This window comes from Montipora foliosa, chromosome 6 (assembly GCF_036669935.1).
Source record: "Montipora foliosa isolate CH-2021 chromosome 6, ASM3666993v2, whole genome shotgun sequence".
Lineage (NCBI taxonomy): Eukaryota > Metazoa > Cnidaria > Anthozoa > Scleractinia > Acroporidae > Montipora > Montipora foliosa.
This window is the reverse complement of record NC_090874.1, coordinates 17,120,775-17,148,274: the sequence shown is the minus strand read 5'-3', so window position 1 is coordinate 17,148,274 and position 27,500 is coordinate 17,120,775. Positions and strand designations below refer to the sequence as shown.

The 27,500-nt window shown below is 40.5% G+C and overlaps 2 non-coding genes across 2 annotated transcripts; one reads left to right on the top strand and one right to left on the bottom strand.

The window, feature by feature from the left end:
- Positions 1-12,340: 12,340 nt before the first annotated feature.
- Trnai-gau (transfer RNA isoleucine (anticodon GAU)) lies at positions 12,341-12,413 on the bottom strand. Its single transcript has one exon. It is a non-coding gene; the product is annotated as a tRNA-Ile (tRNA).
- Positions 12,414-12,627: 214 nt separating this feature from the next.
- On the top strand, positions 12,628-12,700 carry Trnat-ggu (transfer RNA threonine (anticodon GGU)). Its single transcript has one exon. It is a non-coding gene; the product is annotated as a tRNA-Thr (tRNA).
- Positions 12,701-27,500: the final 14,800 nt, after the last annotated feature.

Below are 27,500 nucleotides of genomic sequence, written 5' to 3'. Positions count from 1 at the left end.
TAAGGTATAATTTAGATGTTAATGCGTCAGTACAATTAAGTGAACACGAATTTAATATGTAAAACGACCTTCAAATAAAGAAAATTAACATGAAAGAGGAGGTTGAATTTCACAAATATAAAGAAAATTAACACAGTTAAGGCACAGTTGGAAGTGACCACTGCAAAAATTTATTCAACACTGGATGCAAAAAAGTTCCTGAATAAAACTGAACCCTCTGGTCAATAACACAGTCCTCAAAATTCTAATTAATGTACGGGTTAATGGAAACAAATAAAATATGTACTTTCATAAATGTCTGGAAAGCTAGGTCTAAAAATTAGGGTAGGAGGAATGGATATTAAGAGCACCGAAATTATTGCAGCTGCACTTAATTAATGGAGTGGAAAATAATGCTAAACAAAATTACTGCAACTTAAACTAACCAGAATTTTTATGATCATCTGAAGGTGCTAAGTTACAGCCTCAATGGGTAGCTTTTTGTAAATCCAGTCAGAAATTAGCATGGAATGAAAACGAATTCAATGCTATGGCCAATGGGAGGCTCAGCCTGAATGGAATTTGCTTGAGCAAGATTGTTTAGTCTGCATCTGCGCCATTGTGCTTTGATATCTGACTGATTTTTGAAGAAGGTGGCTGCTTAAATTTTCGGTTGAATACGGGCGAAGCCCGTATTCAACCTCTTGGCGCGGTCTTTGAACCAGGGGGGGTCCGTCAAGACATGCCTGTGCAAACTCTAAATGTTAGTTTGCACCTATAAGAGCAAGGCAAAGTTAGTTTAGGGGGGGTTGATTATACCCTGAGTTAGAGTTTGTGCCTTGGTTTAAATAAAATAACTTGTCAGTATTTCTGTGACACTACTTGGCAGAAATTGATCGCCTATGACTTAGGAATGACCAAGAAGCTAATTCTCTTATATAGGACTTGATCAAAATTTAAGTCAGGAAGTCAGGAAATGTCTTACCTTGACCTCTCAGGTGCCACAGGGATCCCCATGCAAGGACCAGTAAAATAATTATTAGACACGTGTAAACTCGAGAAGTTGCATTGTCCAGGATGGGGTAAAGTTTGATCCTAGCTGCAATCATAGCTGTCAGTAGAAAGAACTTTGTTGTTGTGCATCTGAAGGTGCTAAGTTCCAGCATCAATGGCTAGCTTTTTGTAAATCCAGTCAGATATATATATATATATATATATATATATATATATAGTAAGAGAAAGTGAACTAGTTTTCGTTCATATATTCGATCTACAGATCTGTTTCGTGGGAGTGTATCCCACTCGTCAGGACCTAGATGACAATGTTAATTCCTGGGTTTTTATATACCATTCCCTTGAAATTACAATAATTAGGTCTTTTTTAGTAAAAATTTGTTTGCATGCCTACAAGTGTTCGCAAGAACAAAAATATATGAATATATGAACGAAAACTAGTTCACTTTCTCTTACTAGACGAAGCTCCAATATTGTCGAGCACTCTTGAGGAAAAATCGGTCACATATCCAGTGTTTGTATATATATATATATATATGTATATATATACCTTATGATGTGTCCAAGTTTATCTTACGAAGAGTGCTCTACACCCACAAGTGGGGGAGCGTTACAATAGTTCAATGAATGGGATTTTTTTTTCGTTTCTTCTTTGCTCGAACTCCACGTTACTAATTAGCTCTGTCATTCTGCATTCAAAATCTTTCATTTCCTCTATCACGGGCGGTGCGCGTCTCGAATTGAATCCGTACGTCTCCTTTCGACTTTGGTTCATTGATTCTGGGTGTAGGTGCGCGTGGGCTCTCCATCGCATGTTGCGGATTAGTTTTTCTGTTTTCTCGATAAGTTTTACCAGGTAGTTCTTTTTCTTAGTGCAGGGGATGTTTTTTGTAGAGTAGTCGAACGAAATCTTGTCCATTACGAAGATGCGTTGGGAGAGTGCTCTACGGCCGACGAGCGGCGGAGCTAAGTATACCTTATGATGTGTCCAAGTTTATCTTACGAAGAGTGCTCTACACCCACAAGTGGGTGAACCATTCACCCTGCTCTACACCCACAAGTGGGTGAACCATTCATTGAACTATTGTAACGCTCCCCCACTTGTGGGTGTAGAGCACTCTTCGTAAGATAAACTTGGACACATCATAAGGTATACTTAGCTCCGCCGCTCGTCGGCCGTAGAGCACTCTCCCAACGCATCTTCGTAATGGACAAGATTTCGTTCGACTACTCTACAAAAAACATCCCCTGCACTAAGAAAAAGAACTACCTGGTAAAACTTATCGAGAAAACAGAAAAACTAATCCGCAACATGCGATGGAGAGCCCACGCGCACCTACACCCAGAATCAATGAACCAAAGTCGAAAGGAGACGTACGGATTCAATTCGAGACGCGCACCGCCCGTGATAGAGGAAATGAAAGATTTTGAATGCAGAATGACAGAGCTAATTAGTAACGTGGAGTTCGAGCAAAGAAGAAACGATTTTCAAAGCGATCTGAGTAAAGACATCAAGAAGATCAATGACGACGACCACCTCATAGTCAAAGCCGACAAGACCACCAATTATTACAGAATGGAACCTGGCCAGTACAACGAACTCCTGAACAAAAACATCCAAAAGTCATACAAGAAAGCACAGAAAACACAAGAGGATAAGATCAATAAAGAAGCAAAGGAAATTTCCGAAAGGCTAGACCTCTCAGATAGAATCGACATAATGGCCAAGCGCGACGCTTTCATAACCTTAAAAGACCATAAGCCAAACTTCACCAACTCCCCGACATGCCGATTAATCAGCCCAACGAAATCAGAAATCGGACGCATTAGTAAACAAATTCTTCAAAAGATCGTGAAAAACGTAGCTACTGCGACAAAGGTCAACCTTTGGAGAAACACGCAATCAGTACTGGAGTGGTTCAACGGAATTAAGGAGAAGCAAACAGCACAATTCATATGCTTCGATATCGTGGACTTTTATCCATCAATCACCGAAAAGCTCCTAGCCGAAGCGATTGAGTTCGCCGCGAACTACACAAACATCCCACCAGAGGAAATAAACATAATTACGCATGCAAAACAAAACCTGCTTTACAGCGGAGAATCCCCTTGGGTAAAGAAAAGTGGCTTATTTGATGTGACCATGGGCTCGTACGATGGCGCAGAAACATGTGAGCTTATAGTTGTCTACATGCTAACGCATTTGAAACCCATCTGCGGAAACGATATTGGACTGTATAGAGATGATGGTCTAGCTGTCTCTCATGATACTCCACAAATGGTCGAAACAGCAAAGAAGAAAATATGCGCCGTGTTCAGTGAGAAAGGATTGAAAATAACCATCGAAGCGAACAAGAAAGTAACCAATTATCTGGACGTGACACTGAACCTCAACAATGGCAAACACCAACCGTACATGAAACCTGGTAACACACCCTCATACGTCCACGCAAAGAGTAACCACCCGCCCGAAATACTGAAACGTATCCCAGAAAGCATAAACCAAAGGCTGTCAGACATATCATCCGATGAGAGGGAATTCAACAATGCAGCTCCACCGTACCAAGCGGCCCTGGAAAAAACTGGCTACGAGTACAAGCTACACTTCGCCCCGAAAGATCGAAGAAATAAAAGACGGCGAAAACGAACTAGAAACATCACCTGGTTCAACCCCCCATTTGACGCCAGAGTAAAAACCAACCTAGGAAGAGAGTTTCTGAAAATCGTGAGGGAATGTTTCCCTAGGCGCCACGTCCTGCACGCCATATTCAATCGCAACACCCTTAAGCTGTCATACAGCTGCATGCCCAACGTGAAATCAATCATTAGCGCGCACAACAAGAATCTGATAAAGCCAAACACAGAAGACCCCAGCCAAAACCTATGCAATTGTAGAAAGAAGGCAGAGTGCCCTCTAGATAATCAGTGCCTAACCAAGGGTATCGTTTACCAAGCAACCGTCACATCGGGCAACAACGAAAGCGTACAAACATACGTAGGGCTCACTGACACCACTTTCAAGGCCAGACTCGCAAATCACAAGCAATCATTTATCAAGGAAACGCAACGGAATCAAACCGAGCTGAGTAAACACATATGGCATTTAAAGGAAGAAGGAGCTAACTATCAAGTAACATGGAAGATCCTGGGAAAGGCGAGAGCGTACACGAACGTAACAAAAACATGCAATCTGTGTAACTTAGAAAAGTTCTTTATCATCTGTCACAGCGATCTTGCATCCCTGAACAAAAGATCAGAATTGATTAGCACATGTAGGCACGCAAGAAAATTTCTTATAAAGAACGGATAGTGTGATAACAAGCATTTAAGTTACGCTACGCACGAACGATCTTGTAAATGCTTATGATAGCGATCTTGTGAATGCTTGTGACAGCGAGTTTATGGACACTTACACTAATGACCTCGTGAATTTTTTTGCACGCACGTATGTGGAAAGATGACCATTTATAAATACTGCAGGCAACACACAGTTTAATTAAAAAAGCCCTGAAGAGTGGAAGCCTAAAGCCTCCACGAAACAGGCCTGTAGGCAAATGTCAAACGACTAGTCCCATTCATTGAACTATGTATATATATATATATATATATATATATATATATATATATATATATATAGTGTAGTGGTCATCACACCCGACTAGTGATCAGTTGCCAAGCAGATACTCCAGAAAATCGTGAAAAACACCGCCCTAGCAACCAAAGTAAATCTATGGAGAAACACACGTTCCGTGCTTGAATGGTTTAACGCGATCGAAAATAAACATAGTGCGCTCTTTATTTGCTTCGACGTGGTGGATTTTTATTCTTCCATTACAGAAAAATTGTTATCTGACGCCATTGACTTTGCCGCTAAGTATGTGAACATTCCACCCACAGACAGAGAGATCATTATGCACGCGAAACAAACACTCCTATTCAGCGAGGACGTCCCTTGGGTAAAAAGAGACGACACTGGTGAACTATTTGACGTAACCATGGGATCGTACGATGGTGCCGAGTCCTGCGAACTTGTAGTAGTCTTCATGCTTTCACAATTAAAGAGCATTTGCGGCAATTCAATAGGCCTCTACAGAGACGACGGGCTCGCCGTGTCACACGAGCCACCTCGGTCCATCGAGCGAATTAAGAAACGAATAGCTCAATTGTTCGCAGACAATGGATTGAAGATAACTATCGACGCAAACAAAAAGATAGTGAACTACCTGGACGTGACCCTCGATTTAAACACCGGAAGGCACCACCCCTTCATGAAACCTGGAAACATACCACAATATGTGCATGCAAAGAGCAACCACCCCCCCAGCATTCTGAGACGTATCCCAGAGAGCGTAAACCAGAGATTATCGGATATTTCATCCGATGAATCTGTGTTCAACAAAGCTGCACCACCCTACCAAGCGGCGTTAGACAAAAGCGGATACCCGACTAGTGATCAGGGGGACGTGGGTTCAAATCCCGCTCAGGGCAATTACAGTTTTCCCCAGAAGTTGTCCAGTGTTGAGTTTTCCGTAAAGTTCTCTCAATTTCTCCTCAACTTGGACTGTGAATCCATTTGCGATCCTCCTGGGGGTGATGCGCTGTTGGCTCAAGGGATCTACTTAACTGACTATATATATATATATATATATATATATATAGGGAGTCTGTAAGTCGATTTTCTCGTGGAACAGTGCTCAATACGTTAAAGCAGAGCGGAATAAATACTTTAAGAGGAAAAAAGGACGCAACTACATTTCCCGACAAGCCTGTTTCGTGAATCGCTTCACTCTTCTGAAGAGTGAAGCGATTCACGAAACAGGCTTGTCGGGAAATGTAGTTGCGTCCTTTTTTCCTCTTAAAGTATTTATATATATATCTATATATACAGTACTTTAAGTTCCAATACTAGCCCTCAGAGAGTGCTCAACAACAAAGGAATAGGAGCTGGTTATATATATAGAAGAGTGGACTACTTTTTCATTGCAGATCGACAAGCTTGTTTCGTAGGAGCGTAGCGCTCCCACTCTTCAGGATCTTATGATTCTATTTACATAAACGCGGTATTTATGCGTTCATTTTTTCATCTCACTTGCTTACACATTGTTTGGTTCTTAATTACACGTTCTTTAGTAAAAACCTACTTGCATGCCGGCAGCTGCTAACTCTGACCTTTTGTTAAGTGTGGCGAGCTTCGGGTGGCAAATTATGTAATATTTTTCAAGTGTGCATAAGTTACATCTTTTTGTAGTGTTACAATACGCACGCGCTCTGCCTAGAATTTTCCAAGTGATCTTATACTCTGTCTTTGCTTTCTTTAAGCGCCATACATATTTGCTTAGCTCAGTTTGATTACTGTACTTTTCTGTCCTAAAAGATTGCTTGTGGTTTGCGAACCTCGCCTTAAAGTCTGTGTCCGTGAGCCCTACATAGTGCTCAGTCCCCTCGCTAGATGTGACAGAGGCCTGGTACACAATGCCCTTTGCGAGGCACTGGTTGTCGAGTGGGCACTCCTCTTTCTTCCTGCAGTTACATAGCCTTTCTTCGCGTGTTTCTGCTCCTGATTGTAGTAGTAGGCGCTTGTTTCTTGAATCTATTACACTTTTTACGTTAGGCATGCAACTGTATGAGAGCTTTAGGGTACTACGATTGAAAATTGGCCTTAGGGCGTGGCCCCTTGGGAAACACTCATTGATGATCCGCAAGAAATCTTTCCCTAAGTTGGTCTCGACTCGCGCATCGAACGGGGGATTGAACCAGGTAACGTTCCGTTTTCTTATCCTGCGTTTTTTTCTCCTGTTTTCCCTTGGGCGGAATTTCAACGTGTGCTAGTATCCGCTTTTGTCTAACTCCGCTTGGTAGGGTGGTGCAGCTTTGTTGAACACAGATTCATCGGATGAAATATCCGATAATCTCTGGTTTACGCTCTCTGGGATACGTCTCAGAATGCTGGGGGGGGGGGGGGGGGGGTTGCTCTTTGCATGCACATATTGTGGTATGTTTCCAGGTTTCATGAAGGGGTGGTGCCTTCCGGTGTTTAAATCGAGGGTCACGTCCAGGTAGTTCACTATCTTTTTGTTTGCGTCGATAGTTATCTTCAATCCATTGTCTGCGAACAATTGAGCTATTCGTTTCTTAATTCGCTCGATGGACCGAGGTGGCTCGTGTGACACGGCGAGACCGTCGTCTCTGTAGAGGCCTATTGAATTGCCGCAAATGCTCTTTAATTGTGAAAGCATGAAGACTACTACAAGTTCGCAGGACTCGGCACCATCGTACGATCCCATGGTTACGTCAAATAGTTCACCAGTGTCGTCTCTTTTTACCCAAGGGACGTCCTCGCTGAATAGGAGTGTTTGTTTCGCGTGCATAATGATCTCTCTGTCTGTGGGTGGAATGTTCACATACTTAGCGGCAAAGTCAATCTTATGATAAGATCCTGAAGATCCTGAAGAGTGGGAGCGCTACGCTCCTACGAAACAAGCTTGTCGATCTGCAATGAAAAAGTAGTCCACTCTTCTATATATATAACCAGCTCCAACTCCTTTGTTGTTGAGCACTCTCTGAGGGCTAGTATTGGAACTTAAAGTACTGTGTATAACGTCTCCGCCGGCGTTGTCGGCCGTTGAGCAGTCTACCAAAACGCCTTCAAATGATGGATAAAATTTCGTTCAACTACTCTACGAAGAATATACCTTGCGCAAAGAAAAAAACCTACTTGACAACGCTGATCGGAAAGACGGAAAAGCTGATCAAAAACATGAGATGGAGGGCATTCCACTACTTGCATCCAAAAGACGACACCGAGGGCAAAGAAACGTATGGTTTTAGCTCCAGGCGTTCACCTCCTGTAATCGAAGAAATGAGACTCTTCGAAAGTAGGATGACTGAACTAGTCGGGAACATCGAATTCCACGAACGTAGCAACCACTTCCAGAAAGAATTAAACGAAGACCTTAAAAAAGTTAGTGACGATGACCATCTAACAGTCAAGGCAGATAAGACCACCAACTTCTATCGGATGAAGCCCCGTGACTACAAAGAGCTCCTCGATAAAAACATCCAGAAAGATTACAAGAAAGCCGAAAAACGACAGGAAACTAATATCAGCAAGAAGGCGAAAGTGATTGCAGAAAGATTGGAATTAGCCGACAGAGTCGAAGCCATGGCAAGGCGTGACGCCTTTATAACCTTAAAAGACCACAAACCAAATTTCAACAACGCGCCGACATGTCGACTGATCAACCCTACAAAGTCCGAGATCGGAAAAGTTGCCAAGCAGATACTATATATATATATATAGGTTGAATGAAAATTGGAGTCAAAAGCAAACTACTCACAGGTCCATGTTTAATGTAAAGAACAAACGTTTCGCCCTTCGGGCTTCCTCAGTGTTCACAATAAGCTAAAAACTAAAAATTACTTGGCAGGAACTGAGTCGGTTTCAAGATCTTATATATGTGAAGAAGTGACAGTGACGAAATAAACAGATTGCTTAATTACACGAAATTTACAAACAAGCGCTAATGAGTAGGTGACAAAATAGGCCAGCTTATAGACAGAAAAACCACTTACACAATATTACATGAAGTGAACAATATAGAGTTAATTATGGGAGCTAACCATCACAGTAAAAAATTAAAAAGTATTATAGCTAAAGTTATGAAGAATTTAATGGAAAAAATGTTTTGGGAAAGATAATAAATGAAAATGGCTAAAAAATGGCTAAAAATGCATGGCTAAAAAATAAAACTTATTGGCTAAACCTAATTCTATTCTTAGAGTTGAACTCTGATCGTTTGTTAAGGCCGTGGGGGTGAAGAGTACACAACTGGGAGCACCAAAAAGCTTCCCTTGTGAGTAAACGCCTATCAATGTGATCTTCACATTCGTTAGCAATTTTTTCGATAACAATGAATTCAAAGTCAGACATCTGGTGTTCAACCCTATTGAAATGCACGGCTAATTCCCACGTAGTCTTGTTAGTAAGCATAGCCGATTTGTGATTCCGAAACCTGACCTTGAATTCATTGGATGTTGAACCCACATACTGAACCTTACACTTCTTGCAAGTGGCCAAATAAATCACGTTTTTAGATTTGCAACCAAGATGTTGTCTAATAGTGCAATAACGATCTGTACTAGCGCTGTAAAAAATCTTATCCTCCTTTAAAAAGTTCTTACATAAATCACATTTTTTGCTACATTTAAAACAACCTGTAGCAGAATGGTCGTTGTTAGTATAATTAGATCCCTTGGGTCCCCCGCTAGGAGCTCTTTGATGGTTTTGGCCCTTCTATAAGATGGAATGATTGACCCTTTGGGAAAAATCTGTGCTAATGTCGGTGAATCATAAATTAAATGGCTATACGACTTAATGATTTTACCAATGTTGGGCAAATGAGGGTTAAAATTAACCACAAGGGGAAAAATAACCTTTTTCTCTCGTTCTTTAGGTGAAAGAAGGTCCTTCCTGGGTGTATCTTTGGCCTTATCAAATTGTGTTTTAACTTTAGAAGGGTGGTAACCACGATCTACTAGATAATTCTGATATTCCTTGCTACGTTCTTCAAACTTTTCAATTGTGGAATAATTTCTGCGAACTCTTGTAGCAACTCCGAACGGGATAGCCCTGGTACAATGAGATGGATGGGCACTGTTACGCAATAAGTAGATGTGATGGTCCGTAGGTTTGGAATAGATATCAGTGTGAATAAACCCATCAACTAAAAGGAGGGTGAGATCCAAAACATTGAGTGAAATTTCTGATGATACCATGGTAAATTTGATGGTGGGGTACAGTGAATTAATGAATTCGGTAAAATCCTTCAGCTTGGTGGTACCCTGGGTCCAAAGATCGAAAATGTCGTCTCGATATCTCCACCATAATTTAGGTTTGGTCTCCCCAGATTTGGCCTTTTGATCGATAATTCCCATTGCCAAATCAGCGTAACTACACGCGTTCTTAGGGCCCATTGCGGTGCCATGAGTTTGCAAAAATTGTTGATCCTGAAAGTGGGAATTGTTGTGCTCTAAGCAGATCTTCACAGCTTCAACGATACATTCAGTTGACGGAATTTGGAATTCTCGTGAATTAAGAGCATTTGTGACAGCTTTTATTCCCAGATTGTTGTCAATATTGGGGAACATTGACACAACGTCCCAGGAAACAAGAAGGGTACCTTCGGGGAATGGTCCAGTCTTGTTGAGATCTTCAATTTTTTGCAGTAAGTGGGTAGTATCTTTGACAAATGAAGGCAGTTTTTGGGCTAATGGCTTGAGATAAAATTCGGTAAATGCAGAAAGGTTTTCAATTGCTGTCCCACGACAAGAAGTAATTAACCTAAGCGGGTTCCCTTCCTTGTGCGTCTTTATAGTCCCAAAGGCTTTGCCCGGTTTGGCTTTGTTATTAACAACCCAATTAGCAATATTTTCGGGTCGATTTGCCCTTTCTGTAGCCATTTGTTACTCCACTCTAAAATGGTATTAGCATAGTTGGCACTGGGATCGAAATCAAGTTTTTTATAGTGGAGTGGGTTTTCCAACTGGCCAAGCATTTTAGATGAATATTCTGTTTTATCCAGAATAACAAATTTGGAGCCCATGTCTTGAATTCTAATAGCTTGCTCATCTAGGTTTTTGAGTCGAGAGAAAGCCCTTCTCTCACCTACAGAAAGATTGTCATGGACAGTAGAAACGTTTGTGGGATCGAATAGCTCTTTCTTGACCGATTCGAGAAACAACTCAAAAACGTTTTCAAAAACGTTTTCAAAAACGTTGCAATTTCAAAGTTTATATGATGTATATATGCCTTTTGTTTTCTCATCAGAAAGGTGTTGACAGAAAAAAAAATAGGGGGCCATTTTTACAAAAGGAAAGAACAATAGCTGCTGTCAAACCTTTTGAAGGCTTTGTTTGAATTTCACCAGTTTACCTCTTTCTAGCATCCACCATACCGTTTCTTCTCGTTTTTTTTTTTTAATAATTGAAAAAAATAAGGTATGTGAGACAGGCAGTATCTTAACAACGGAACAACTCCGTGTTATTTTTTCCTAACTGAAAGAACTGCTCGGGTTATGAAGATGGTGATTACTAATCCGCTCTTTTCCGAATTACCTTGAAGAACGGAGCAGTTTCGCCACATATCTCAACTCAAAAGCCAAAAAAAACAAAAAAACAAAAAGTAGAACGGTGTTCACATGACGTCATCGCCGCCATGTTGGTGGACGAAAACAAAAGATCTCTCATTAGCTTCTTTTGTTCGTCCACCAGAAGTCGTACTTTTCTATATTTTGTTATTCGTGTCTCTAGAGGTTGATTGAAAACCTGCTATATTTCATTAGTTATGGCTTGATCTTTCAGTTTTGAAAGGTGTCTAACGAATTTATAATTGGATAATGTTTGTTGGGAATATTGTCTTCGCAATTCACTTTGTAATGTTCTGGTCTTTCATATACCGGATCCTAAATAATTAATGTCCATAAAACAAAAGAACAACGTGAACATAATAATAGCTAATTAGCAAGGCCTAATCGGAATAACTATAATTCTGCTTTTGTCCTCCGCCGTTTTAGTACAGTATACGAAAGTCTACCCCAAAACACTTATTGTTTGCGATTTCTTGTCATCTCGACAAAGCCACGAGTTATTGTCAGCCTCCTGATGTAATTTGCTTTTAATTCTTCTCGATTTCGGCCTTGCTGGCTTGGGTTTTTTCTCGTTAATTTTTCAATATTAGTTTTGTTAAAATAAAAACGCATTGTTCCTTCAGCGTGAAATACACATGCTTCGTGTCTCACCTTTCTGATGAGAAAACAAAAGGCATATATATATCATATATACTTTGAAATTGCAACGTTTTTGAAAACGGGTGTATGGCCATGGCCATGGAAAACGGGTGTATATATGTATATATATAATTTCTTTTTTTGAGTAGAACGTATTTCGTAGAGCGCTCAACTCAATCGATTGAGGAGCAATAACCATGACTTTACACAAGTTTAGGTTTCACGAGTAACCATCGTTTAATGCTACAAAACTGTTTCGTATGGTACAAGTACCACACTCATCAGGCAATTTTAACGACTGAACTGTTGAAATTGGAAAGCTGGCAGTTAAATACGGAAATTTGAATGGTTGCTATAGTTCAGCAGTTCAGTCGTTAAAATTGCCTGGTGAGTGTGGTACTTGTACAGTTAAGTAGATCCCTTGAGCCAACAACGTATCCCTTGAACCAACAACGTATCACCCCCAGGAGGATCGCAAATGGATTCACAGTCCAAGTTGAGGAGAAATTGAGAGAAAGTTACAGGAAACTCAACACTGGACAACTTCTGGGGAAAACTGTAATTGCCCTGAGCGGGATTTGAACCTACGTCCCCCTGATCATCAGTCCGGTGTGATGACCACTACACTATCAGGACAACCATGCTGGCAACATGGCTGATTAATCATTTTAATGTGTGGCATTTCCGTGGGACTCCCTAAGAGCCAGTTTTTCTATGTGATAACGCTGGATCAACAAGTGATCCACAGGCGGACAAGCGTAATTAATGTAAAGAGACAGTTAAGTAGATCCCTTGAGCCAACAACGTATCACCCCCAGGAGGATTAATCAGCCATGTTGCCAGCATGGTTGTCCTGATAGTGTAGTGGTCATCACACCCGACTGGTGATCAGGGGGACGTGGGTTCAAATCCCGCTCAGGGCAATTACAGTTTTCCCCAGAAGTTGTCCAGTGTTGAGTTTCCTGTAACTTACTCTCTCTCTCTCTCTCTCTCTCTCTCTCTCTCTCTCTCTCTCTATATATATATATATATATATATATATATATATATATATATATATATATGACTTTATACAAGTTTAGGTTTCACGAGTAACCATCGTTTAATGCTACAGAACTGTTACCACACTCATCAGGCAATTTTAAGTGTGGTACTTGTACCATACGAAACAGTTCTGTAGCATTAAACGATGCTTACTCGTGAAACCTAAACTTGTGTAAAGTCATAGTTATTGCTCCTCAATCGATTGAGTTGAGCGCTCTACGAAATATGTTCTCCTCAAAAAAGGAAATTATATATATATATATATATATACCGTAGAATGAAGAAATGAAACCCATCCTGTAAATCAACTGATTAATTGTGTCGAATGAAAAACATGAAGAATTGCCCTGAGCGGGATTTGAACCCACGTCCCCCTGAACACCGGTAGGGTGTGATGACCACTACACCATCAGGACAACCACGCTGGCAACGCAGCTATCGAGATAGTGAATTGGCCTAACGTGAGTATCCCGGGATACTATATATATATATCTGAGCGAATTTGCTAAAAGGTAGCTACTGGAGTTTTCGCTTGAGCACGGGCGCAGCCCGTGTTCAAGCCATTCTGGCCTCTGAAAATTGAGGGGGCTTGCCGTCAAGGCCTGCTTTGCCAAACAGCCCAGGGACAGTTCTAACTGTGAGTTGTGTGTCAAAAGCACAGGGCTGGGGGGGGTTGCTGCTTTGAGGCTTTAACTGCAGTTAGAGTTTGTGACCTTGTTAAGTCAGACTTTACACTGTAGCATGTCTTCATTGGCAATTTTTCCTGGACTAGTCTAGGCTTCAATGATAGTTTGCTTTTGATCACCAATTAGAGTGAACCCACACTGTGGTGTGGGTAGGTGATTGTTGGTTGTCTGACCAAAGCACAGGGGTGGGGAGGGTGGCTTTTCTTTAAGTCTGTGACAGTAGCAGAATTGGCTTGTTTTCACAATTTCTGCAGGCACCTTTTGACAAATCCAGTTAGAAATTTATAGTTATCTGTACGTTTCTCTCCAGAATGGCATTCTCTGAGGCAGGCTGAGTAAATCGAGTGTCATCAGCCGATTTTTGACTGAATTTTAGGCGTTTGGCCCTTGATATCTGAGCGAATTTGCTAAAAGGTAGCTACTGGAGTTTTCTCTTGAGCACGGGCGCAGCCCGTGTTCAAGCCATTCTGGCCTCTCAAAATTGAGGGGGCTTGCCGTCAAGGCCTGCTTTGCCAAACAGCCCAGGGACAGTTCTAACTGTGAGTTGTGTGTCAAAAGCACAGGGCTGGGGGGGTTGCTGCTTTGGGACTTTAACTGCAGTTAGAGTTTGTGGCCTTGTTAAGTCAGACTTTACACTGTAGCATGTCTTCATTGGCAATTTTTCCTGGACTAGTCTAGGCTTCACTGATAGTTTGCTTTTGATCACCAATTAGAGTGAACCCACACTGTGGTGTGGGTAGGTGATTGTTGGTTGTCTGACCAAAGCACAGGGGTGGGGAGGGTGGCTTTTCTTTAAGTCTGTGACAGTAGCAGAATTGGCTTGTTTTCACAATTTCTGCAGGCACCTTTTGACAAATCCAGTTAGAAATTTATAGTTATCGGTGCGTTTCTCTCCAGAATGGCATTCTGTGAGCCAGGCTGAGTAAATCGAGTGTCATCAGCCGATTTTTGACTGAATTTTAGGCGTTTGGCCCTTGATATCTGAGCGAATTTGCTAAAAGGTAGCTACTGGAGTTTTCGCTTGAGCACGGGCGCAGCCCGTGTTCAAGCCATTCTGGCCTCTCAAAATTGAGGGGGCTTGCCGTCAAGGCCTGCTTTGCCAAACAGCCCAGGGACAGTTCTAACTGTGAGTTGTGTGTCAAAAGCACAGGGCTGGGGGGGTTGCTGCTTTGGGACTTTAACTGCAGTTAGAGTTTGTGGCCTTGTTAAGTCAGACTTTACACTGTAGCATGTCTTCATTGGCAATTTTTCCTGGACTAGTCTAGGCTTCAATGATAGTTTGCTTTTGATCACCAATTAGAGTGAACCCACACTGTGGTGTGGGTAGGTGATTGTTGGTTGTCTGACCAAAGCACAGGGGTGGGGAGGGTGGCTTTTCTTTAAGTCTGTGACAGTAGCAGAATTGGCTTGTTTTCACAATTTCTGCAGGCACCTTTTGACAAATCCAGTTAGATATATATATATATATATATATATATATATATATATATATATATATATATATATATATAGCTTGAATATCTGTAATGGTTGACCAAACGATAAACTCCCAACAGAAGGATCCAAAAGGATGCACGATGTCTCCTCAGTTAGTATTTAAAGTTGCATATAAACTGGAGAGGAAGACAAAACTTCTCGAAGGTCCAGGAAATTTAATAAAAACGTTTCGGCCCTTCGGCCTTCGTCAGTTAAAGATTTTTTAAAATAGAGTACAAGTTAAAAATCTAAGGATAAAATATATAGATATATATTTTTTAAATGTATTATACGCTTCGCGCCATACTGTGAAAGATATTTTGGTCTCATGGCCATGGTCGAACAGCCAATGATCAATTACAACTAACCAGTCGGGTGTCTTCTTTACGGGCTAAATTTAGATTGAAGAAAATTATTATTGGAAAAGGCCCATGTATAGTGGATGTGTTCTCTCCATAATCTTGATAGGACGCAGCAACCTTGGAAGGTACAGGGAGCAAATGCAAATAAGTTGGAGCTTTAATTTCATTTCATATCTATTATATAGATATTTGCTTTCTATGTTTCACCTTTCAATTACTCTCAGACAAAGAAGACCTATAACTTGAAAATTTATATGGTTTTCAAGTTTTTTGACCAAATCCAAATTTATCCTCCAATAAATGCATTTGTCCCTTGAACATCATCAAGATGAGGTCCAAGTTGGTCGTTGTGTCGGTAAAAAGTCAACAGTAACCACCCCATAACACCTTTTTCCTCAATAGTTTAGCAGCATATCGAGCTTCTATAGCCGGCGGCCTTTATATTTCATCGCATCATCATATAATACCTTTATTTACCATTGATCAACAATGCGTTGCGTATAATTTCAAGTGTGACCAGTGTGATGCTGGTTATGTCGGATACACCCGTGGCCATCTGTTCGTACGAGTTGATGGACATAGAAGCAAGACCTCGTCAGTGCGCAAACACTATGATAATAGACACGCAGGCAGGATTCCGGATGACCTTCACAATTGTTTTAATGTGTTGAAAAAATGCCAGAACAAGTTTGATTGTCTCGTTAATGAGATGTTACTCATTAAACAATTACGACCGTATTTAAATGTACAATCAGACTCAATTCGCGCTACGGTCTTTGTCTAATATGCAAATTAATGACTCTGCCCTCTTAGTTACTCTTGAGATCGCATATTTACTTTAGTTTCCCTTGACAATGGCGCCAAGATGTCGCCAAAACGTCGGACTCTTTTATCGGGAGTTTTTGCCTGTATATGATGATGATGATGATGATGATGATGGTGATTATTATTGTTATTATTATTATTATTATTATTATTATTATTATTATTATTATTATTATTATTATTATCATTATTATTCAGTTTGTAGGTTACTGTTTAAAAGTCTAGACTACCTGTTTGAATTCAGCATTCCAGATTTTTGGAATCGCTTTCCTTTTAATGAATCGGCTGGAAATCAACATTTAATGTTTACGATTCCCGTGATACTGTTGGGTCTTCATGTCATACCGGCAATTTGTAGATTGTACCGCTCTGACATTGACAGTAATTGTAAGTATTAGACTAATGTGAGCGGGTTGAGCCAAAATCGGATTAGCTCACCTTGTGCATTCTGTGTTTTAACTCTGACAGACTGCATGCCTGCATCACTTCGCTCTGACTCCGGCTTCCAACACGCACAATGCCTTGAGGATGAAACTTGTGAATTCCTTCGAGAAACTGATCGAGAGCGTGGTTGGTGTAGCAAACAACCAGTATTGGACGCCGCTCAGATAAAAGATACCGCTCATCAATGTCGCCATCGAGATGTTCGGTTCCAGTGTCCCACTTGGACTTGTTATGCAGCAAGACATTGGCTATCTGTGATTATTAAAAACTGGATCATTGGATAATCCAATTCGAGAGTTTGGATTGGCTAAGCCATCATGGATTATGAGCCATTATACCATGATCTACAAACACGGCAAGCATACGCGTGATTTTTTGGGCTTTTTTATTTTTATTGTAGTCTAGTTTTCTATATTTGAGGGTTTTTTTAAGAAAATAATTATTCCACTCGCGCTTGTTGGATATGACATGATTACAGCCAACTCGGCGCTACGCGCCTCGTTGGCTATCTATCATCTCATATCCAACGCGCGGTCATGGAATAATTGTCAAATAACGCGATTGGCCCCATTAATGGCAAGTTAAGGAGGCTCGAAATAGTTTCTCCTTTTTTCAATCAAATAAACATATTCTGCCCTTAGATACAGTTAGGGTAATCATATTGAGGCGAAATCTGGCCAGGGTATTAAGTACCCATCGTAGATTTCTCACATTATATTTTCCTCCAAATAACGTTACCATGGCAACGATATTAGGCATTTCTTTGAGCCTTAAAATCAACTTATGTTGCCTTTTTTCAAGAAACGGGACGGTGAAATTTTCCCATTTAGTGTTACCAGATAATGTTAGAAATACTCTCTAAAATATTTAAAATTCAACAAAATCTGTAGGTCAGCTTTTCAGAAAAATAAGTTTTTTTGAAATGTGCCTCTAATTTTTTTTTTTTTCACCCACAGAATTTTTTTAAATTTGAAAGACAAACGTTTTAAATTAATGAAAAAAATTCAACAGCAGAGATATAAACGAGTAAAGTTGCAAAATCAGGAAAAATGAGGGGGTTACAAGATCGGCATTTACGCATGCGTCACCCGCTCATTCGAGTGCACGCGCGAGTTGAGCTGAAGGTCAACACAAACGGATTTAAATGACCATTTAACCGTTTGTTTAGAATTTTCGTAGTTTTCATGAATAGGAGATGTCTATAGGAAGTAGAAGAAAGGAGAGCGAAATTAGCGGTATTTGCTTATTTCTTGTTACCCATTTGAATCACGAGCTGACGCGAGCAGCTTACAAATTGCGCGCAATCCACACAAGCAATTCTAAAACTGCGGGCGTCAGCTCATGATTCAAAATGTATCGCTGGAAATAAACAAATAGCACTGATTTCGCTCTCCTTTCTTCTTCTTCTTCTTCTTACATAGATGAAATTTAAATATATATCTCTTATTCGTGGAAACCCCGAAAACGTGCACAAACGGTTTAATGGTCACTTAGATCTGTTTGTGTTGTCCTATAGCTCCACTCGGGCGTGGACTCGAATGAGCGGGTGACGCATGCGTAAATGCTGATGATGTACCCCCCTCACTTTTCCTGATTTTGCAACATCACTCGTTTATAACTCTGCTTCCAGACTGTTTTCTTTTTTTCATTTTTTGCATATTGACTTATATTAGTTTTTGATGTTTGTCTTTCAAATGTAAAAAAAACAAAGAAAACAAAACAAAACAAAACAAAGGTAAAAAACAAATCAAAGGTAAAAAAGACAATAAGCGAGATGTTTCAAAAAACTGATTTTTTTTTTAACTGGCCTGCAGATTTTCTTGAGTTTTAAATATTTTAGATTTTATTTCTCATATTATCTGGAAACACTATATGGGAATATATTAACCGTAAGGCTCAAAGAAATGCCTTATACATCGTTTTGTGGATGTGCTGTAAGATACATCTATGACGAGTACTTAATACCCTAACCAAATTTCGTCTTGATTTGATTACCCTATGTATATCAAAGAACCAGGAGCTCATGATTAGGAGCCTCCCTATGCAGTGTATCCTTGAGTCTACCTTTGCGCGTATATCTTTCCAGTTTCAGCAGGAGACTCGCATTTACACAATTTACTTCAACTTGCACAATTTGCATACACTGTTTTTGCTATTTTTGCCTTCGTTAGACAATTACGTTATTCTGATTGGCTATTCTAAACAGTGCGTGCAGAGCCGAAGAACTCGTAGCGTTCTAAAAATAGAAAGATACGCACAAAGGTTCACTCACAGGGGCTTGTATGGAAAAGGCAAGCTCGTACTCCTGCGCTCCTGAAAGAACAGAATATATTTATTTGTGTGAAAAAAGGAGAAACTATTTCGAGCCTCCTTAAGTGGTTAATGCTGGAGACCAAATGGACATCCCTCCAAGCGTTATCGTGTTCTCACGGTCGGATTGGAACGAGCACTCGCTCGAGGCTTCCTGCATTAGCGTACTTCTTCAGCTGATCAGAACAAAATGAAGAAAAAAAATGGAATTGCGCACAGCCTAAATAAGCGAGTTCCGTTCTTAGCAGTGGTTACATGAATTTGCTTCGCGCTGCGATTGGTTCAGTTCATGGTTTGCGTTTGTTATACTGCAAACCAAAAACTCGAACACCGAATCCGAAAAACCGTAAAATTTCAATGGGATACTTGCTGACATTAGTACCAAAGCAATGATCCAAGTGTTTAGTTTTTGTCGCCTTACCTTCAACCCAAGGTAGGTTTTTCCAGTACCGGGTCCTTGAATGACCGCAAACTCCTTGGTCAGAGCCATTTTTAAGGCTCTGTACTGGGAATCATCTAGTTCCAGATCCTCTGCAGTCGGCCATGCTGCCAGGTTAAGTATTGGCACGTCAGTTCCTTTAGGTACCAAGCGCCCACGAGATGCTTTTGTTTCGGTTATAGACAAAGGATAAAGAGAATGAAAATTGATTGAAACTTGACAAAATTGACCGAGCTTTTTAGCGTATTAAGAATTGCAAAAAAAAATTATTTGGATGAATAGTGTAAGAGGCACATGAGCCGCTGTATCTTACACAACCAGAGCCGATCCTTGTTTCAAGTTGCATGAAGCAATTGAGAGCATTGTTATTCCTTTTGGACAGAGTGCTAGTACATTGTAGGGCTACCTCCGGGAGCTCCTCATAGCAGTAAAGTCCCAGGTACCATTTACAAACCTGGGTGGAAAGAGACAGTTTGGAGCAAAGTTCCTGATCCACGGCAACAAAACGAGTGACGTTTTTGTTGACGTTGCCGTTGTCATTGCTCAAACTCCCTATAGCGATATTTCTTGTTTACAAACATTGGCGGCAAATATGCCAGCCACGGAACAAAAGAGGTCATTGTTTTAACAGCCAATTAGGTTCTAGTTAGCATATTAATAACAACGGGTGACATAACGAGAAATATCGCTATTATGCAATAACCGTCGTATTACAAGAAAAACAACTGTACATACCCGCACTATTATCTCTCAGATTCCATCCTACAAAAGGAAACCGAAACCCGCTACTGCCACTGGGACTGATACAGAAAACAGAATACAAGAAGCGTAAACCATTTGCAAGGAGTCCAAAATTATTTAATGATATTCTGGCTTGAGATTTTCATTAAGCAAACACTTACTTCCAGAAATGCACGTAATTCCATGCAGGCGCAACTTTGATATCCAACACGAAGTGTGCCCTTAAGGACGGTACCTACTAATTCAAAGGCTAGGTATTTTTGCCCCGGTTTATGATTATGCAGGAAACGTAGATCTTAGCAAGTGTTATTGAAATCCAAAAAGAAACTAGGGGATAACCACGCATTTTAAAAAGATAATTAATGAATAGTATTTGTAAATAGCTTTAAAATACAAATACGTGCCTCGTTGGCTATCTATCATCTCATATCCAACGCGCGCTCATGGAATAATTGTTAATTATAGTAGGCGCCGTCCTTAAGTCTAAGCATTTGCTATCCGTTTCCAACAGTAAGGTAAGTGTAATGGTTAGCCTTATTTTTTGGTGGGGTTAACTGCAGCTGTTTATCTTTACTAGAGGACTGGAGTATGTGGAAAACTTTATGACATTAATGGCCTTAATTCGCGGAATCAATGTCAGTGATGTTGAACTTGGGAAGAGGAGAGCAAGGGCTATGTTCGTAACGCTAATCAAAAGCGTTGTCCATCTAATTAAGTGCATTACCGGAGCATCTCTAAGTAAACCTAAAACTATTGGGTTCTCTTAAAAGTCAGCCAGACGTAATATAATGGGCTGGATGGGATGGGTTGTGAGACAGAAAATGCAATGCAACGGAACAAGATGGAATTACAAAGGGTGGAATAGAATGGAAGGAAACAACAGATGGATAACGAAATCGCAAGGGAAAAATAGTTTGCTTTTGAAAAAAAAAATGTCGATAGATAGCATACCGACTTTCTTCTCTCATGATGGGCGTGAGGTCAAAAGTCACTCGTTCACGAAATCTGTTCCTCAGATACGCCGGTGCTTCAACTTCTTTCTCGCAATTGACAATATACTTCTGTTTAATAAAAGAAACACAGAAATCCGATCAAGAATGCTGCAACCAACTCGACATTAAGAATATTATTGAAAATTTAAAATTACAAGTCACAAAGATTTTGTAGATAAAAAGGGAGGTCCTTCTTTTTATGCGACGGTTCTACGGTTCCCTTTCAATATTGAGTAGTTCTTATGCAATTTCAGTCCATTTTCTATAAGAACTTTGAAATAATCATTAAAACTTGTAAGGGTGGCTTTGCCACGCCAAATTGGCCTCCTCTCTAGCTCCAGTAGAGCGAATAATTGTCTCTAATTAATTATTAAAAAAAAAAACATGCACATGTCATCCAATGCTGGAGTTCACTTAAATAAGACTATATTACTGTTACGGAAGGTAAGGGTGGAAATTGATTAAATTTTGAAAATAAATAGGCTCTTTTTTCCTCAAAATCTCGCACCTAATACATGGAAAATTGTTTTCTCCACCACTTTGCCCGAAAAACAGCGAGGCTCCCATGACATAGCCCCTTGACTGAGTATCCATTACCTGCAAAGGAAGATGCGCTGGATCAACTTCTTATAGTCCCTCCAGGATGTGGCGATACGCTTCAAAGTACACAGTGCTTTCTACCATTTGGTACACGTCTCCTGATTCAAGTCTCAACATATCAGATAGATTAATGAACTGTATCTGCACTATTCCCTAAAAATAGGAAAAAAAACTCTTCACTAAACTTATAGTTCTGCTAAACAGGACCCAGAGTTCATTAGCTGGAATATTTATCGATTGCATGATTTGGGTCTTTTCTTGTTAAAAACCATACACAGGATAATACACTGCACACAGGAAAGCAAGCAGTAACCTAAAGAAGCCGATTTGTTCCATTTCCTTGGAATATGAAGGAACCAAGGAACAGGAACCACGCCTCCTACCTTGGACAACATTCGAGCGCACATTTTCAGAGATTTGACTGTAATGCTGAAAGCGGCAGAACAGAATGTGCTCTGCGTATCTGGAACTATAGTCCGGCGTAGTTTGTCGGTCAGACGTTTGCGCGACAGAGAAAGAATGGAAAAAACAAACAAGAAAAAATAACCAAGAACGGTTAGAACATTTTTTTTGCCAAGAGAACGGAGCTGTTATTCCTTCCGGGACGGGGTCTTAGGCTGTTTCTTTACGGCAACAATTAGCGGAACCGTTCCAGTTTTTCCCTTACCGTTCCAACTTTGTTCATCAGTCGTTCAATCGCGCCTCGAAGAAGCTGGGTAAACGTGAGGCGAGAATGATACATATGAGTGAGGCTCGCGGTCTAAGGCCAATATGGCCACCCCGCAAATAAGACCCATGGTTCCCCTGACTTTGCTCAAGTCAAGATCGACAGTTAAGACAACTCTAACATAAAAGCCCCCTTTAATCTAACCTTTGTGCTGTTACAAAACGATAGTTGACGTTTTGACCAAAAGAAACACGTCGTGAAGTTTGTCAAAATTGAGTTTACGTCTGCATAGCTGCTGCACATAAGGGTAGGTATCGGGAGGAGTCGCCGAGCGATTTATTGGATATATTATTAATTAATCACCTGTTGGAGATCTTTAACATCGCGATTAGCCACAGTGGCAAAGACAAAACTTTCAAACTTGTCCTTTGACAGACACATAAGCGAGCCAAAGATCAGTCGCTTGCTGTTCTCCCAGCGGACATTCCTCAGCCTAGTATTGTCAAATTTGACTTTGTACTGTAATCCGTTTGATGTACAGATAGGATACAAAATTTGGACGTCTTTATACACGCGGATGTCCTGCAAGGCACCAATCTTAGGGGAACCGATACGTTCTAACAGCTGCGCGATCCCTTCACGGAGGGGCCTTACGAGGTCTTCTCGAAGGAGCCGAAATTGAACGTCTAAATAATGCTCCGAGCTGTTGTAGCTCCCGTCGACTTTGTTCCTTCTGAGAAAGGGTCGCTCTCCGGACAAGACGTCCGCTTGAGTTGGAACAACGCTAAGCGTCCGAAAATCGTCCGGCGGGTTGTCATCATCATTCAGTCCAGCTAAGATAGGACGGAAAGTTTGTCAGGGTACATCTTTCATCAATTTGCATTAATTATCTAAGTGATAGATAAGTGCAAAATGAGGAGGACACATGTCTACAGACACCATAAGATTGGAACTTTAATGGCGGAAAAAATCGTTTGAAATTCTCTCAACTTTGTTTCGCTTGCAGTCGAGAAGGAGAACGAGAACGATAATGATGTCGATGATGATATGCAATGTTTAAAAATTTTATCGGGGTTTAAAAACACGAGGCGTGGACGAGTGTTTTTAGACCCGATAAAACACGTGCCTCCAAGTTTTTTAAACGGCTTAAAAAACATTCCACAAAGAGCGTGTCCCTCTGGACTCAAAAAAATGGTTCAAATTGTGAGAGATGAATATTAGCATACAAGAAAAACAAGCTATGCCTTATTAGTATCACCCAACTAGTGGACTAATGCAAATGCTGCATTTTGATTGGGTACGCTACTAGAGGACTATTAGTAATAGTCCTCGAGTAGCAAAAAGTGTGACGCTTTCTTTTCAACTTGCATTTGCTAACTTTATTACTGCCTTTTCTGTCCGACTAGTTGGGTGATACTAAAACAATTAGACCCTTCGCCCTCAAGGGCCACGTAGCCCTTGCGGGCATTGTGTCCACCCGTAGCCCTTGCGCGCCTTCGGCGCGCGCGCGGAGCTCCGCTAATAATGCATTTCTAATTATTTTTATCGGATAGAGCCAAATATGGGGCTCTCTTATCTCATATTGTTTTGCTTGAAAAGAATAAACTAGTATACTGATGCCACTTTCAGAGGGAAAACCTCAGAAGCTTGTCACATTTAGTTCTAAATGCTTTCGAAATGCAGATTTTTTTAATATTGCCATTCATGTGAGGCGATCCCCTTAAAGTAGTGCTTGTAGGCTTACCGTTACTACTCGAAGCAAATTAGCGACCTTTGTATTGACTTATCCGTTCTGACGAGCGTAAAACTGAAAAAAATTCAACCTCTGAACCAACTGCGCATGCTCGCAACTGAAAACTAATATATGAGCTGGTACTGCAATCTGAGGGTGGTTGTCATTTTACACACTGTAACCTGACACTCGACTAACGGCCGTGATGCCGCCTTCTCATATCACATTGAAGTTGAGGATTGAGTGTATTACTTTTAGCCTGTACCAGGCTCTCAGTTGGTGAGGACGAGCGAATTAAAGGCAAAAAATGGTCCGGATCGAGACGGAAAAAGCGAGCGCGAGAAGGAGTACGATCCGAACCATTTTTTTGTTCGTCCCCACCAACCGAGAGCCTGGAAGAGCCAAGGGCAGATTAGTTGCTTATTCAGTTTAAAGCTGCTTTTTGGAGTGTATTTAACATTTCATTTTACCAGAGTTTTTCAATAATACTTATTATAATTTGCTGTTGATCGTTCGAATGCAAAAAGCACTATAGAAGTTATTAAATTGTTATTATTATTATTATTATTATTATTATTATTGTTGTTGTTGTTGTTGTTGTTGTTGTTATCATTATTCGTTTCCTCACTCATTAGCTTGCCTTTAAATAACAAGAATCTAAAAGGTAGAGTGGTTTATACAACTCTGGAAATTTTAAACCGGAAGTTATGCAGTGATTGTTTAAGTGAAGTAGGAGTCAAGGACGGATTATGCACCATTGAGGCGTCGTCAGTTATAGGCGGCAATGGTTCGGTCATTCAATCAGTCGCTCACTCGTTCACTCACTAACAATGGCTCTGTGGCCATGAAATCAATAGCGGGGAGTTCATCAACTTTCAGCGACTAACTTTTGAAGGCAGTCATTCAAGAACTAAACTGGTCGAGAGAACAAATCCAGCCAACCTCGTTCCCAGGGCTTTTCCTCCGGGGGAAGGGCGGGCCCTGCCAAGGAGCTTGCATTCATGGAAAAAAGGAAATCATACCATCTCTCCTTGGTCTTCCTCTCGATTGCTTTTCCTCCTCCCGTTTCTTTAAGTCTTCCGCCTTTTGGGTTCTTAGTTTGAAGAGCTCTTCCGCCTCTTTTAAGAGAGAATTTCTATCCACCTGATTTCCATCTATTTGTTCTGTGTTGGACCAAAACATGACTCCACAATACAACTCAGACACTGGAAGATCGGAATAGCAGTTCGGGAATCTCCGGAGCAACTCATTCATGATTTTTATGACATTGTTTAAAAACGTAACGATGTTTGTGGCAGGCATTCTGCAAGCAGTTATCCTATTAAGGAACGTTCTTAGGTGGAGCGTAAAGAATGGGGATTTCGGTAGTAAGTTTAACAGCTTAATAAGGTATTCCTTTGAGCTGCAAGAGCACGCTTTGGCAAGGATGCTTATGATAGTTGTATAAATTAAAAAAAACAAAAACAGCAGTAGACTAGCAACCTTTGTGGCATGATTATGGTGCTGAAGCAAGAATCCCCTTACAAGAAGGGGTTCCTCTCCACTAACTGAGATAATAATCTCTAGTAAAGTGGGTAAGTGTGGGGAAAATACTGTGTGTGTGGATGGTGAGTTGAGGGAAAATCATAACCAAAAATTAGTCTGTAAAATGAGGAAGAGAAATTCACAAAGCAAACTCTCAACCTCACAGTGGAGTTAGCAAAACAAAACAAACTCTGTGTGAAAATAAAAACTTTAATTTCAGAAACAGCCAGATAGTACATGTATAAGAAACTAAATCAAGTAAGAGGGATAAACAAATATTTGAACATGAAAATTATTCGTTCTTAAAAAATAAGAATAATAAATAAGAAACAATCCCTACACAACCCTTCGTTCTTAAAAACAGGAAAGGGCAGTTCCAAAACCCAAAGAAATCCCATGCAAAATGAAACACAGGTGTATTAAATGAGGCAAACCTAAACAACTCAAAGGGAAAGAAAAGCTGACTGCGACACCATTAGGCTCGTAAATGGCTGCGAATCTTCAGGGGTAGAGCGCAACCGAGCAAGTGGGGTTCTAGTCCAGCGCTGGACCTCTACCCGACCCCCTTGTGCCGAGTCAAGAAAGGAAAAAGAAAGGAACAAATGGAAAACCAGGAGAAAACAACACCAAAACCATGGACAGACTAACACGACCAAAACTGCAAAACGAATCAAGCAAAACTGGGTCGGACTGATAACATGAACCAAGGACACACTTACCAGATGTATAACATGATTACTGAAGCAAAATTATAGTTCAAAATAAAGAAAAATGGATACCTGGTTACTTACATGGAAGAAAAAGCTGGCACAAATGTCCCTACTCACCAAACATTTGCAAAGTCTCCAGCAAACGTCAGCTGTGCTTACGACAAACGAATTCAAATGTGACCCAAACTGCGCACATGGCCTGGGCACGAGATATGAGAAGGAGTCGATCTGGGAACCAGCATGACAGGGAAAATGCCCAATGCAGTAAAGTACTACTACGAAATGGGGATTAGGAAGCTAAAAAGGGGCAGATTGACCCAGAAAAACATGGAGGCCCAAGTGAGATTGCGTTGCTATTGATTCAGGGTGTACTGCAGGAGTATAATCATTCGTTCTTCTGAATGGTTCCAGAAAAAACCCATCAGGTGTATAGATCATTCGTTCTTTTGGATGGATCCAGGAAAAAATCCCATCAGGTGTATAAATCATTCGTTCTTTTGGATGGATCTAGGGAAAAATCTCATCAGGGGTATAAATCATTCGTTCTTTTGGATGGATCCAGGGAAAAATCCCATCAGGTGTATAAAGCATTCGTTCTTTTGGGTGTTTCCAGGAAAAAACCCGTGAGGTATCAATTGACACAAACTGAAAATAACTGAAATATCCATACCCAAACAAATAAATAAATAAATAAATAAATAAACATTTTATAATGTAAGAAATACCTTTTGAAATAACAAGTTCAGAACCTGCGGGATCAAAATAATAATAATAATAATAATAATAATAATAATAATAATAAAGCTGTTTCTAAGTTAGTATCAGGTTAGTGGTTAAGAAAATAAAACCAAATTGTATCTGTGTGTATTGTAATGCAAAGTGTGAACACCACTACCAAGCAAAGAGTTGACTAGGACAAAAGGTGGTATCCCTGCTGTAGATACCTATTGAGATAGTTGTATAAATTAAAAAAAACAAAAACAGCAGTAGACTAGCAACCTTTGTGGCATGATTATGGTGCTGAAGCAAGAATCCCCTTACAAGAAGGGGTTCCTCTCCACTAACGGAGATAATAATCTCTAGTAAAGTGGGTAAGTGTGGGGAAAATACTGTGTGTGTGGATGGTGAGTTGAGGGAAAATCATAACCAAAAATTAGTCTGTAAAATGAGG